We start from the raw sequence: 14,709 nt of genomic DNA on the forward strand, positions 1-14,709 counted from the left end.
TCGAAATCTACCGTTTATGATGTTTTACAAAGACGAATATCAAGGAGTTTTATTCAACAAAAAAAATTAGTCAACGATAACTAGTCAACGATAACAGCCTAACACAGAAATGGTTTACAGATGATGGTAACGCAGTCGGTAATTTGAAAAGCCTGCGAAGAGTTCTTGACAACATTATCAAACACGGAAAATATTTTGGATATCATGTAAAGGCATCAAAATGCCAGCTCATTGTAAAAGATGAAAAATACAATGAGGCGATAAAAGTATTCAAAAATACCGAAATTGAAATGAAGAATGGGGCCAGAGTACTTGGTTCTGTCATAGGATCCGAGCCTGAATGTAAAACTTTCTTAGAAACTCAGTTAGAAGAACATAATAAAATACTGAAAAAACTTGGCAAGATCGCGAAAACATCACCACAAAACGTGTACTCCTGTTACACCAAAGGGGTTCAAGAAAAATTATCGTTTTTAGCTAGAACTACACCCAATACCACAGAAAACATGCAGGCCTGCGAAAAGATACTGCAGGAAAATCTCATTCCAAATTTAATTGCTAAAGATAATATCAGCCATTAATTTAGAGACATCGCTTCTTTGCCCTTGAAAACGGGTATTCTAAATATCAAGCTACCTTCTAACTATGAGAATTTTTTTAGAATGGTCAATTAATACATCGTAAGTCCTAGACACATACGACCCATTAACAGCTATATCTGAGCATGAAAAAATCTATACAAAAATTAAAACACTTAAAACTGAAAGAAAAAACCAAAGAAAACTAACATTTTGAACAACTTAAGTGACAATGAAAAATACGCTCTTGAGCTGGCCTCCGAAAAAGGAGCCTCAAACTGGCTAAATGCGCTGCCTCATAGCGGATATAATTTTAACCTGAGTAAATCCGAATTCCGGGATGGAATTTATCTCAGATATGGATGGGAACCAACCAACATTCCGCTCAAATTTGCATGTGGTCAATCTTTCGACCTTACCCACGCCCTTCACTGTGCAAGGGGTAGATACACCCTAATGAGGCATAACGAAATCAGAGATACCTTTGCCACCCTCATGAGCGAGGTTTGCTTTGATGTTGAAATCGAGCCGAAACTTCAGTCATTGCAAGGCGAGAGCCGAAACTTCTTTGATGTTAAAGTCTTCAACCCGCACACAAAAACTTCACGAAGACTACTGAAAGACGCCTATAAGTACCACGAATCACTAAAAACTCAAAATACCAACAGAGCTCTACAAGTCGAACAAAGCAGCTTCTGCCCGCTCATTTTTGGCTGCACTGGTGGTGCCGCACCAGCACTTACTCGGACAATGCAGCGCATAGCTGAAAAACTTAGTGAAAAAAGGCATGAAAGCTACGCAGAAACAATAAACTAAATAAGAACTAAGATAAGCTTCGCGCTGCTCAGGAGCGCTATCCTTTGTATACGGGGTTGCAGATCACTGCATAAGACGCAGTTCATAGACAATTCAATTAGTGCTGTTGTAGAGGAGGGACAGTTGAAGTAAATAATTTTAATGCAAATTGTTATTTGAATTTCGATTGGAGTCGGGTTATGTTTTCCGACGAAATAGTTGTGAAACTTAGGAAAACGAGAAAAAACTCAGATATATTTTTGGAGACGGTCAAGCGAGCGATTTGAAACACGAATTTCAATCGATACCCAAATTCAGAGGGGTGGAAATGTGACAGTCTGGGGTTGTTTTTTCATTTTTTGGTTTCGACTGTTTTGAAACGTTCTATTCCACAATGAACGCCCAGCATTTTACAGATGAAACTTTGCCAAATTTTCTGCTCCCTAGTGTGGACATACTGAACTCCCGAAGAAGAACGTTTGCTTTTCAATAAGACAATGCCACACCCCATACTGCAAATGTGACGAAAAATTATTTACCAGAAAAAAATATTTCCCTTCTCGAATGGCCCCCATATAGCCCCGATCTAAACCCAATTGAAAATGTGTGGGGAAGAATAAAGAAAAAAATGGCTTCAGATCCACCAAAAACTCCTGAAGAAGCTGCCCAAAAAGTTTGGTTTTCTTTGCCAGAAGATTATGCGCAAAATCTTGCCCTTAAAGTGCCTACTCCACTTCGGAATGCAATTGCCCGCCGTGGTTAAAAGTTTTTAGTGGAAACTCTGCTTTATGAACATTCGACGTTAAATTTATTTCAGTTTTAATTTCCGTTGATGCCTAGACAGTTGCTCTTTTAAATTAATTCTGTCTGTCCGAACTTTTTGCAACTCTCTATAGTTGTCAAGCTTTTGGTGACTAAATGCTGGTTCAAGAATTTGAGCGTGTTCCTAAAGCTGGTATTCTCACTAAGCGAGCTGTATCTAAAAAACCGTTTGCGGGTAAAATAAGAATGTAACATGCGATAGCAAGTGTCTGGTAAGCGGGAAGCACACTTTTTTAAGAGTAATGAACGCAGTGAAGACTCTTGTATAGGTCTCGCTGATTTTTTTTTCAGGCTCAGTTTCGATTTTTCGCGGTTTGACTAGTGATTTTTTTTTAAGTTCAGTGTATTTCCATTGTTAAAAGGTAGGTAAACTCTCCTATCGAACAGCAAAATTTCGAAACTGGAAATTAGGTTTCAGTTTTGTCAGCGAAGTAAATGTTTTACGTATTGATCCAGTTTTCTCAAATTGGGTTAATGCTGTCAAAAAAGCTGTCAAATGCGCCAATCATAAATCGTTCTAGAAATTCAAAGAGCTTAAAGATCATCTATTTTTTTTTCGTTGAAAATCGAAAGTTGAGATTTTTCAAAGTTAGTGTTTTTTATGTTTACTTGCGTTCAATACTCTTTTTCAATCTTCAAGGGGCTATGTTCATGAAAGCAACCATTCTACGCTTGCGATTTGCAAGCGTTATCAAAATGGAATCTAGACTTTTTTCGAGTTAACAACTTGGTCAACAGAATCACTTGTATCTTGGTTGATAATGAATTCCAACTTCAATGCGTTCTGGGCCTACTTAGCCTGGAGGTAACGAATATGCCTGGGAATAATTCTGTTTCGTATAAAATTGTCGGCCAATTGTTTGGCTGCTTATCTGTTGTCGACTTCGCTGTCAGATCTTAAAATCGGTTTTTTTTCTGCTGCGCATTTTTCTTTAATGTTGTTTTTAGTGTTTGATTTACTCCTACAATTCTTCTTTGTAATTCTACTTACCTTGACTTCGTGTTTACTTCTTTTTTTGTTTAACTTGAATCCTACAATTTGTATTTTTACTTACCTTGACTTCGTATTTCCTTCTTGGGTTTTGTGTTTCGCTTAAAAAAACGATTGCTTGTATGTTTACCAAACGTTGCTTGTATGTTTACCAATCGGTTCAGTGATTTTTTTTTCATAATGGAAAAGTATCTCCAAATTCATTGGAAAAATTTTAGTTGAAGCTGGTTTCGAAAAAGGGTTTATCAATTGAAAGTTCGTCTACTCCCCTGTGTGCCTGTACGCTCCCCTAGAGTTGTCTTTTATACGAGTTGCCATTTTTTAAGAGTTGTCTTTTTGCGAGTTGTGTTGTCTGAAAATAGTTATAATTCGTCTTATGGCAATCTCCCTGACTGGGTCTTAAGATAAATGATAATTTGTATTTTTTTTTGTGAATGTGGACCTATATTGGAAACAATATACTCTAATATGATTTTTGTTCACATGCTTAATCTAGTGCGATAAAGTTCCAAAAAAAATGTCCAGCTATTTCTCCTTTAAAGCATTCCAACATTCGTAAGGGGCATTTGATGGAGTTTCAAGACTTTACATAAAAGCTTCAAAACTTTTTCGCCTTTAAGGTTTACTTTGGCTTAAATAGTTTCGACTTGTGTTATATGGCTCAGTTGCGATATTGCGTCTTTTTTAGGGCGAAAAAGAACTTTTATTCGTGTGTTCTCCGGGTGGCAATAATCCAAACATCGAGTTTCGAAAGTTTTATTTATTTTTTTTGGCTCAACGGGCATCTACCCATTTTTTGTTGGTTCAGTTACCGCTTGGTAATTTTGTGTCAATGCTAATTTAACGCTCACAGTTCTGTTTTCCGTGTGTTTTTCATATTAATTTTTTATAGTTAATAACAACTTTATTGGACGATGTTATGGAATTTCGAAATAGTTACGATCTTCAAGCTATAAATCATTCAAAATAGTTATTGGAAATTTTTTGCGTTTGCTTTTTTTCGGTGTTTAACTTAAAATTTGAGTCGAGATAAAATGCGGTGAAATAGTGCCGAGACATGATTGAGGCGAAGCAGAGACCTACGACGATACGATTTGGCCCTAGTTTTATCAAGACTTCTAGTTTGACTTAGTTCTCGTGACAGGAATTCATCGCAGTGTAGGTATTGAAGAAGATAAGATATAGCCTGCCGAGCAAAAAACTTGAAGTTGCAAACTAGCTCGGTTTTTTTTTTCGTTAAACATCAAATTGATTTGTTTTTGTTTTGTGTAAAATTATAAGTTCGAAACAGTTCTCAATCGTGGGGTAGTGGTGAACTTCTTGTCTCTCTGTCTGGAAAAATTGTTTCGAATTCCCAGTTTTACTCAAATTTGTGTAAGTTACGAAAAATTTTGCTGTGGCTTTTCCTTGACAGGTCGTTGATGACTGAAAAATATAATTTGAAGGTGTGGCCTTGAAGTTAGTAAAAACAATGAAGTCTCTGAAAAAGCGCAATTGTTTTAAATTGATTTTTGACTTAAAATGCAAAATTCGGTTGAAGTTTCAAGTCTATTGTGGTCAATTTTTTTTTCAAAAAGATTTAGACAATAAATTCTCTCAAGTTACATAATGACTAGCGAAAAATTCGGATCTGCCGAATTTGGTTCATTTTTCATGGAATTTGAAATTTCAAGCGTATTTGAGATATGCCAATTGAAAAATGAGCGTTTGCAGACAAAATTTTCACAGATAAATCAATTAGTATCTTTGGTTAACTTTGTCTATCCGAAACTCGAAATTTCTCAAATCTCTAAGTTGAATAAAAGATCTTCCGGCTGCAAAATTAGATCCTTGTTTTGATAGTTGCGAAGAGTTTTTGATATCCTTGGTTGCAATTATTCATTTAGGACAATTGTAGGGCTTTTCTCTGGATTTCAACCGAATCCGGCCATTTTTGGTTTAACTTTGCTCCCTCCTTGTTTGCTGAATGAGTTTTCATACAATGGGGTGAGCATAACCCATGCCTAATTTCCTAAATGGAAAGCTTTATGCCATCCTTCGACCGAATTGTAGGTTTTTTAATTTCCAGTTATCGCATTGCTGAACTGATTCCATATAGCTGGTTTGAAATCTGGATCGTTCCGTAGAATTCAATGTACATATTCCGCCCCCACGTTTTTTATCGAAATAATCGAGGTATGGTCGTAGCTGCTCGTTTGCAGTTGTTGCTGCGTAGAGGGCTTCTAGTGCCAACTTCAATTCGCATTCAGGAATGAGAGCCAGCGCAATAAATGATTTCACTTTCTTTCGTAAGTCTTTGTCTTTTCTGTATTCCACCGCCAGTCCTGATTCTTGTAATTTTCGCCAATTGGCCTGCGCAAAAAGAAAAAAGCACCCTTTTACGGACGCTCTGGTGAATTCCGATTTGAAAGCAGGAATTGCTGCTTTTTCGAAATCAATAACAATTTCTGTTGGCTCTAATAAAGTGTAAGTTCACGTACCACACGAAATGCTTGTTGATATTGCTGTTGAGTTTTTCGTTCCAAGAGAAAGTAAACGATTGGGCGGGAGCAGTTATTTATAACAGCATTTACAGTATATACTTGATAGATTAATGAGGGAAAACTTACAATGTGCCATCAGCGTTTTTAGTGTTTGATTTACTCCTACAATTCTTCTTTGTAATTCTACTTACCTTGACTTCGTGTTTACTTCTTTTTTTGTTTAACTTGAATCCTACAATTTGTATTTTTACTTACCTTGACTTCGTATTTCCTTCTTGGGCTTTGTGTTTCGCTTAAAAAAACGATTGCTTGTATGTTTACCAAACGTTGCTTGTATGTTTACCAATCGGTTCAGTGATTTTTTTTTTCATAATGGAAAAGTATCTCCAAATTCATTGGAAAAATTTTAGTTGAAGCTGGTTTCGAAAAAGGGTTTATCAATTGAAAGTTCGTCTACTCCCCTGTGTGCCTGTACGCTCCCCTAGAGTTGTCTTTTATACGAGTTGCCATTTTTTAAGAGTTGTCTTTTTGCGAGTTGTGTTGTCTGAAAACAGTTATAATTCGTCTTATGGCAATCTCCCTGACTGGGTCTTAAGATAAATGATAATTTGTATTTTTTTTTGTGAATGTGGACCTATATTGGAAACAATATACTCTAATATGATTTTTGTTCACATGCTTAATCTAGTGCGATAAAGTTCAAAAAAAAATGTCCAGCTATTTCTCCTTTAAAGCATTCCAACATTCGTAAGGGGCATTTGATGGAGTTTCAAGACTTTACATAAAAGCTTCAAAACTTTTTCGCCTTTAAGGTTTACTTTGGCTTAAATGGTTTCGACTTGTGTTATATGGCTCAGTTGCGATATTGCGTCTTTTTTAGGGCGAAAAAGAACTTTTATTCGTGTGTTCTCCGGGTGGCAATAATCCAAACATCGAGTTTCGAAAGTTTTATTTATTTTTTTTGGCTCAACGGGCATCTACCCATTTTTTGTTGGTTCAGTTACCGCTTGGTAATTTTGTGTCAATGCTAATTTAACGCTCACAGTTCTGTTTTCCGTGTGTTTTTCATATTAATTTTTTATAGTTAATAACAACTTTATTGGACGATGTTATGGAATTTCGAAATAGTTACGATCTTCAAGCTATAAATCATTCAAAATAGTTATTGGAAATTTTTTGCGTTTGCTTTTTTTCGGTGTTTAACTTAAAATTTGAGTCGAGATAAAATGCGGTGAAATAGTGCCGAGACATGATTGAGGCGAAGCAGAGACCTACGACGATACGATTTGGCCCTAGTTTTATCAAGACTTCTAGTTTGACTTAGTTCTCGTGACAGGAATTCATCGCAGTGTAGGTATTGAAGAAGATAAGATATAGCCTGCCGAGCAAAAAACTTGAAGTTGCAAACTAGCTCGGTTTTTTTTTTCGTTAAACATCAAATTGATTTGTTTTTGTTTTGTGTAAAATTATAAGTTCGAAACAGTTCTCAATCGTGGGGTAGTGGTGAACTTCTTGTCTCTCTGTCTGGAAAAATTGTTTCGAATTCCCAGTTTTACTCAAATTTGTGTAAGTTACGAAAAATTTTGCTGTGGCTTTTCCTGGACAGGTCGTTGATGACTGAAAAATATAATTTGAAGGTGTGGCCTTGAAGTTAGTAAAAACAATGAAGTCTCTGAAAAAGCGCAATTGTTTTAAATTGATTTTTGACTTAAAATGCAAAATTCGGTTGAAGTTTCAAGTCTATTGTGGTCAATTTTTTTTTCAAAAAGATTTAGACAATAAATTCTCTCAAGTTACATAATGACTAGCGAAAAATTCGGATCTGCCCAATTTGGTTCATTTTTCATGGAATTTGAAATTTCAAGCGTATTTGAGATATGCCAATTGAAAAATGAGCGTTTGCAGACAAAATTTTCACAGATAAATCAATTAGTATCTTTGGTTAACTTTGTCTATCCGAAACTCGAAATTTCTCAAATCTCTAAGTTGAATAAAAGATCTTCCGGCTGCAAAATTAGATCCTTGTTTTGATAGTTGCGAAGAGTTTTTGATATCCTTGGTTGCAATTATTCATTTAGGACAATTGTAGGGCTTTTCTCTGGATTTCAACCGAATCCGGCCATTTTTGGTTTCACTTTGCTCCCTCCTTGTTTGCTGAATGAGTTTTCATACAATGGGGTGAGCATAACCCATGCCTAATTTCCTAAATGGAAAGCTTTATGCCATCCTTCGACCGAATTGTAGGTTTTTTAATTTCCAGTTATCGCATTGCTGAACTGATTCCATATAGCTGGTTTGAAATCTGGATCGTTCCGTAGAATTCAATGTACATATTCCGCCCCCCACGTTTTTTATCGAAATAATCGAGGTATGGTCGTAGCTGCTCGTTTGCAGTTGTTGCTGCATAGAGGGCTTCTAGTGCCAACTTCAATTCGCATTCAGGAATGAGAGCCAGCGCAATAAATGATTTCACTTTCTTTCGTAAGTCTTTGTCTTTTCTGTATTCCACCGCCAGTCCTGATTCTTGTAATTTTCGCCAATTGGCCTGCGCAAAAAGAAAAAAGCACCCTTTTACGGACGCTCTGGTGAATTCCGATTTGAAAGCAGGAATTGCTGCTTTTTCGAAATCAATAAAAATTTCTGTTGGCTCTAATAAAGTGTTAAGTTCACGTACCACACGAAATGCTTGTTGATATTGCTGTTGAGTTTTTCGTTCCAAGAGAAAGTAAACGATTGGGCGGGAGCAGTTATTTATAACAGCATTTACAGTATATACTTGATAGATTAATGAGGGAAAACTTACAATGTGCCATCAGCGTTTTTAGTGTTTGATTTACTCCTACAATTCTTCTTTGTAATTCTACTTACCTTGACTTCGTGTTTACTTCTTTTTTTGTTTAACTTGAATCCTACAATTTGTATTTTTACTTACCTTGACTTCGTATTTCCTTCTTGGGTTTTGTGTTTCGCTTAAAAAAACGATTGCTTGTATGTTTACCAAACGTTGCTTGTATGTTTACCAATCGGTTCAGTGATTTTTTTTTCATAATGGAAAAGTATCTCCAAATTCATTGGAAAAATTTTAGTTGAAGCTGGTTTCGAAAAAGGGTTTATCAATTGAAAGTTCGTCTACTCCCCTGTGTGCCTGTACGCTCCCCTAGAGTTATCTTTTATACGAGTTGCCATTTTTTAAGAGTTGTCTTTTTGCGAGTTGTGTTGTCTGAAAACAGTTATAATTCGTCTTATGGCAATCTCCCTGACTGGGTCTTAAGATAAATGATAATTTGTATTTTTTTTTGTGAATGTGGACCTATATTGGAAACAATATACTCTAATATGATTTTTGTTCACATGCTTAATCTAGTGCGATAAAGTTCCAAAAAAAATGTCCAGCTATTTCTCCTTTAAAGCATTCCAACATTCGTAAGGGGCATTTGATGGAGTTTCAAGACTTTACATAAAAGCTTCAAAACTTTTTCGCCTTTAAGGTTTACTTTGGCTTAAATGGTTTCGACTTGTGTTATATGGCTCAGTTGCGATATTGCGTCTTTTTTAGGGCGAAAAAGAACTTTTATTCGTGTGTTCTCCGGGTGGCAATAATCCAAACATCGAGTTTCGAAAGTTTTATTTATTTTTTTTGGCTCAACGGGCATCTACCCATTTTTTGTTGGTTCAGTTACCGCTTGGTAATTTTGTGTCAATGCTAATTTAACGCTCACAGTTCTATTTTCCGTGTGTTTTTCATATTAATTTTTTATAGTTAATAACAACTTTATTGGACGATGTTATGGAATTTCGAAATAGTTACGATCTTCAAGCTATAAATCATTCAAAATAGTTATTGGAAATTTTTTGCGTTTGCTTTTTTTCGGTGTTTAACTTAAAATTTGAGTCGAGATAAAATGCGGTGAAATAGTGCCGAGACATGATTGAGGCGAAGCAGAGACCTACGACGATACGATTTGGCCCTAGTTTTATCAAGACTTCTAGTTTGACTTAGTTCTCGTGACAGGAATTCATCGCAGTGTAGGTATTGAAGAAGATAAGATATAGCCTGCCGAGCAAAAAACTTGAAGTTGCAAACTAGCTCGGTTTTTTTTTTCGTTAAACATCAAATTGATTTGTTTTTGTTTTGTGTAAAATTATAAGTTCGAAACAGTTCTCAATCGTGGGGTAGTGGTGAACTTCTTGTCTCTCTGTCTGGAAAAATTGTTTCGAATTCCCAGTTTTACTCAAATTTGTGTAAGTTACGAAAAATTTTGCTGTGGCTTTTCCTGGACAGGTCGTTGATGACTGAAAAATATAATTTGAAGGTGTGGCCTTGAAGTTAGTAAAAACAATGAAGTCTCTGAAAAAGCGCAATTGTTTTAAATTGATTTTTGACTTAAAATGCAAAATTCGGTTGAAGTTTCAAGTCTATTGTGGTCAATTTTTTTTTCAAAAAGATTTAGACAATAAATTCTCTCAAGTTACATAATGACTAGCGAAAAATTCGGATCTGCCCAATTTGGTTCATTTTTCATGGAATTTGAAATTTCAAGCGTATTTGAGATATGCCAATTGAAAAATGAGCGTTTGCAGACAAAATTTTCACAGATAAATCAATTAGTATCTTTGGTTAACTTTGTCTATCCGAAACTCGAAATTTCTCAAATCTCTAAGTTGAATAAAAGATCTTCCGGCTGCAAAATTAGATCCTTGTTTTGATAGTTGCGAAGAGTTTTTGATATCCTTGGTTGCAATTATTCATTTAGGACAATTGTAGGGCTTTTCTCTGGATTTCAACCGAATCCGGCCATTTTTGGTTTCACTTTGCTCCCTCCTTGTTTGCTGAATGAGTTTTCATACAATGGGGTGAGCATAACCCATGCCTAATTTCCTAAATGGAAAGCTTTATGCCATCCTTCGACCGAATTGTAGGTTTTTTAATTTCCAGTTATCGCATTGCTGAACTGATTCCATATAGCTGGTTTGAAATCTGGATCGTTCCGTAGAATTCAATGTACATATTCCGCCCCCCACGTTTTTTATCGAAATAATCGAGGTATGGTCGTAGCTGCTCGTTTGCAGTTGTTGCTGCATAGAGGGCTTCTAGTGCCAACTTCAATTCGCATTCAGGAATGAGAGCCAGCGCAATAAATGATTTCACTTTCTTTCGTAAGTCTTTGTCTTTTCTGTATTCCACCGCCAGTCCTGATTCTTGTAATTTTCGCCAATTGGCCTGCGCAAAAAGAAAAAAGCACCCTTTTACGGACGCTCTGGTGAATTCCGATTTGAAAGCAGGAATTGCTGCTTTTTCGAAATCAATAAAAATTTCTGTTGGCTCTAATAAAGTGTTAAGTTCACGTACCACACGAAATGCTTGTTGATATTGCTGTTGAGTTTTTCGTTCCAAGAGAAAGTAAACGATTGGGCGGGAGCAGTTATTTATAACAGCATTTACAGTATATACTTGATAGATTAATGAGGGAAAACTTACAATGTGCCATCAGCGTTTTTAGTGTTTGATTTACTCCTACAATTCTTCTTTGTAATTCTACTTACCTTGACTTCGTGTTTACTTCTTTTTTTGTTTAACTTGAATCCTACAATTTGTATTTTTACTTACCTTGACTTCGTATTTCCTTCTTGGGTTTTGTGTTTCGCTTAAAAAAACGATTGCTTGTATGTTTACCAAACGTTGCTTGTATGTTTACCAATCGGTTCAGTGATTTTTTTTTCATAATGGAAAAGTATCTCCAAATTCATTGGAAAAATTTTAGTTGAAGCTGGTTTCGAAAAAGGGTTTATCAATTGAAAGTTCGTCTACTCCCCTGTGTGCCTGTACGCTCCCCTAGAGTTATCTTTTATACGAGTTGCCATTTTTTAAGAGTTGTCTTTTTGCGAGTTGTGTTGTCTGAAAACAGTTATAATTCGTCTTATGGCAATCTCCCTGACTGGGTCTTAAGATAAATGATAATTTGTATTTTTTTTTGTGAATGTGGACCTATATTGGAAACAATATACTCTAATATGATTTTTGTTCACATGCTTAATCTAGTGCGATAAAGTTCCAAAAAAAATGTCCAGCTATTTCTCCTTTAAAGCATTCCAACATTCGTAAGGGGCATTTGATGGAGTTTCAAGACTTTACATAAAAGCTTCAAAACTTTTTCGCCTTTAAGGTTTACTTTGGCTTAAATGGTTTCGACTTGTGTTATATGGCTCAGTTGCGATATTGCGTCTTTTTTAGGGCGAAAAAGAACTTTTATTCGTGTGTTCTCCGGGTGGCAATAATCCAAACATCGAGTTTCGAAAGTTTTATTTATTTTTTTTGGCTCAACGGGCATCTACCCATTTTTTGTTGGTTCAGTTACCGCTTGGTAATTTTGTGTCAATGCTAATTTAACGCTCACAGTTCTATTTTCCGTGTGTTTTTCATATTAATTTTTTATAGTTAATAACAACTTTATTGGACGATGTTATGGAATTTCGAAATAGTTACGATCTTCAAGCTATAAATCATTCAAAATAGTTATTGGAAATTTTTTGCGTTTGCTTTTTTTCGGTGTTTAACTTAAAATTTGAGTCGAGATAAAATGCGGTGAAATAGTGCCGAGACATGATTGAGGCGAAGCAGAGACCTACGACGATACGATTTGGCCCTAGTTTTATCAAGACTTCTAGTTTGACTTAGTTCTCGTGACAGGAATTCATCGCAGTGTAGGTATTGAAGAAGATAAGATATAGCCTGCCGAGCAAAAAACTTGAAGTTGCAAACTAGCTCGGTTTTTTTTTCGTTAAACATCAAATTGATTTGTTTTTGTTTTGTGTAAAATTATAAGTTCGAAACAGTTCTCAATCGTGGGGTAGTGGTGAACTTCTTGTCTCTCTGTCTGGAAAAATTGTTTCGAATTCCCAGTTTTACTCAAATTTGTGTAAGTTACGAAAAATTTTGCTGTGGCTTTTCCTTGACAGGTCGTTGATGACTGAAAAATATAATTTGAAGGTGTGGCCTTGAAGTTAGTAAAAACAATGAAGTCTCTGAAAAAGCGCAATTGTTTTAAATTGATTTTTGACTTAAAATGCAAAATTCGGTTGAAGTTTCAAGTCCATTGTGGTCAATTTTTTTTTCAAAAGGATTTAGACAATAAATTCTCTCAAGTTACATAATGACTAGCGAAAAATTCGGATCTGCCGAATTTGATTCATTTTTCATGGAATTTGAAATTTCAAGCGTATTTGAGATATGCCAATTGAAAAATGAGCGTTTGCAGACAAAATTTTCACAGATAAATCAAGTAGTATCTTTGGTTAACTTTGTCTATCCGAAACTCGAAATTTCTCAAATCTCTAAGTTGAATAAAAGATCTTCCGGCTGCAAAATTAGATCCTTGTTTTGATAGTTGCGAAGAGTTTTTGATATCCTTGGTTGCAATTATTCATTTAGGACAATTGTAGGGCTTTTCTCTGGATTTCAACCGAATCCGGCCATTTTTGGTTTAACTTTGCTCCCTCCTTGTTTGCTGAATGAGTTTTCATACAATGGGGTGAGCATAACCCATGCCTAATTTCCTAAATGGAAAGCTTTATGCCATCCTTCGACCGAATTGTAGGTTTTTTTAATTTCCAGTTATCGCATTGCTGAACTGATTCCATATAGCTGGTTTGAAATCTGGATCGTTCCGTAGAATTCCATGTACATATTCCGCCCCCCACGTTTTTTATCGAAATAATCGAGGTATGGTCGTAGCTGCTCGTTTGCAGTTGTTGCTGCGTAGAGGGCTTCTAGTGCCAACTTCAATTCGCATTCAGGAATGAGAGCCAGCGCAAAAAATGATTTCACTTTCTTTCGTAAGTCTTTGTCTTTTCTGTATTCCACCGCCAGTCCTGATTCTTGTAATTTTCGCCAATTGGCCTGCGCAAAAAGAAAAAAGCACCCTTTTACGGACGCTCTGGTGAATTCCGATTTGAAAGCAGGAATTGCTGCTTTTTCGAAATCAATAACAATTTCTGTTGGCTCTAATAAAGTGTTAAGTTCACGTACCACACGAAATGCTTGTTGATATTGCTGTTGAGTTTTTGGTTCCAAGAGAAAGTAAACGATTGGGCGGGAGCAGTTATTTATAACAGCATTTACAGTATATACTTGATAGAGTAATGAGGGAAAACTTACAATGTGCCATCAGCGTGCCAAGTTTTGCAACGCTCGAGAATGTCCAAATTTGCCTCAGGGGCGAACACAAGAAGTCGGTCGGAATCCGCCGGTCCCGAGTCATGAGCCAAGAATTTTTCCACTTTACAGTTTTTTGAAGTTCCATAGGAATTGCGATATCCCCCACGGTCTTTGGTAAAACTCCAAAGTCTTTCTTGTTGAATTGCTCTTCCAACCGAAGTAAATTTAGGCATGTTTGCTGCGCACTCCTCAGACAAGTTGCTCGTTACGTTTTGATCAATAGATCGGGGATGTTCTTTCGTGTTTTGCTCTCTTTCTCTAAGTTTGATACGAAAACAATTTGGAAAATTTAATTCTTGCCCCCAGAAGTACTGCAATTAGTAAGGACTATTTTTTGAAACTTTTTGTCAGTGTTTGTTTTTTTCTTACACCCCCCCCCCCCCCGATTTCTAACTTCTATGCACGTTTAACGGTCATGCTTTTCACATTTATGAACATAATTTCTTTCAATTTAAAGTGAAAAATTGTGAAAAGATTATGACACGTGTAGAAAACTTACTTTTCAACTTCTCGTTCATGGGGCAACACTGAATGTAAATAGTTCATTTTTTTCTCCTCAAATAAATCATCACTTTTAAAAAACTGTGATTTGCAAGGTGTTTTTGAGCATCTCCAACTGATTAACTCGCGTTTCTCATTTAATCGAACCTAATTAATTTTTTCATCTTCAAAGATCAAGATTCGTTTCCCGCGATGGCTTTCAGTGAATTTCAACATTATCCAAATGAGTAGAAACATATTTAGAAACCAAAATGATTATATATCAATTAACGCAATCAAGGTTTTGGATTCAATTTTTGTTGTTAAACGAAACAAAAAGCACTC

The 14,709-nt window shown here is 35.9% G+C and overlaps 1 protein-coding gene across 3 annotated transcripts in view; it reads left to right on the top strand.

Annotated features, from left to right (window-relative positions):
* Positions 1-14,709, top strand: part of LOC134846864 (intraflagellar transport protein 172 homolog) — a 162,721-nt gene that overhangs the window by 83,450 nt on the left and 64,562 nt on the right. The window lies entirely within an intron of this gene.

Source organism: Symsagittifera roscoffensis, chromosome 5 (assembly GCF_963678635.1).
Source record: "Symsagittifera roscoffensis chromosome 5, txSymRosc1.1, whole genome shotgun sequence".
Lineage (NCBI taxonomy): Eukaryota > Metazoa > Xenacoelomorpha > Acoela > Convolutidae > Symsagittifera > Symsagittifera roscoffensis.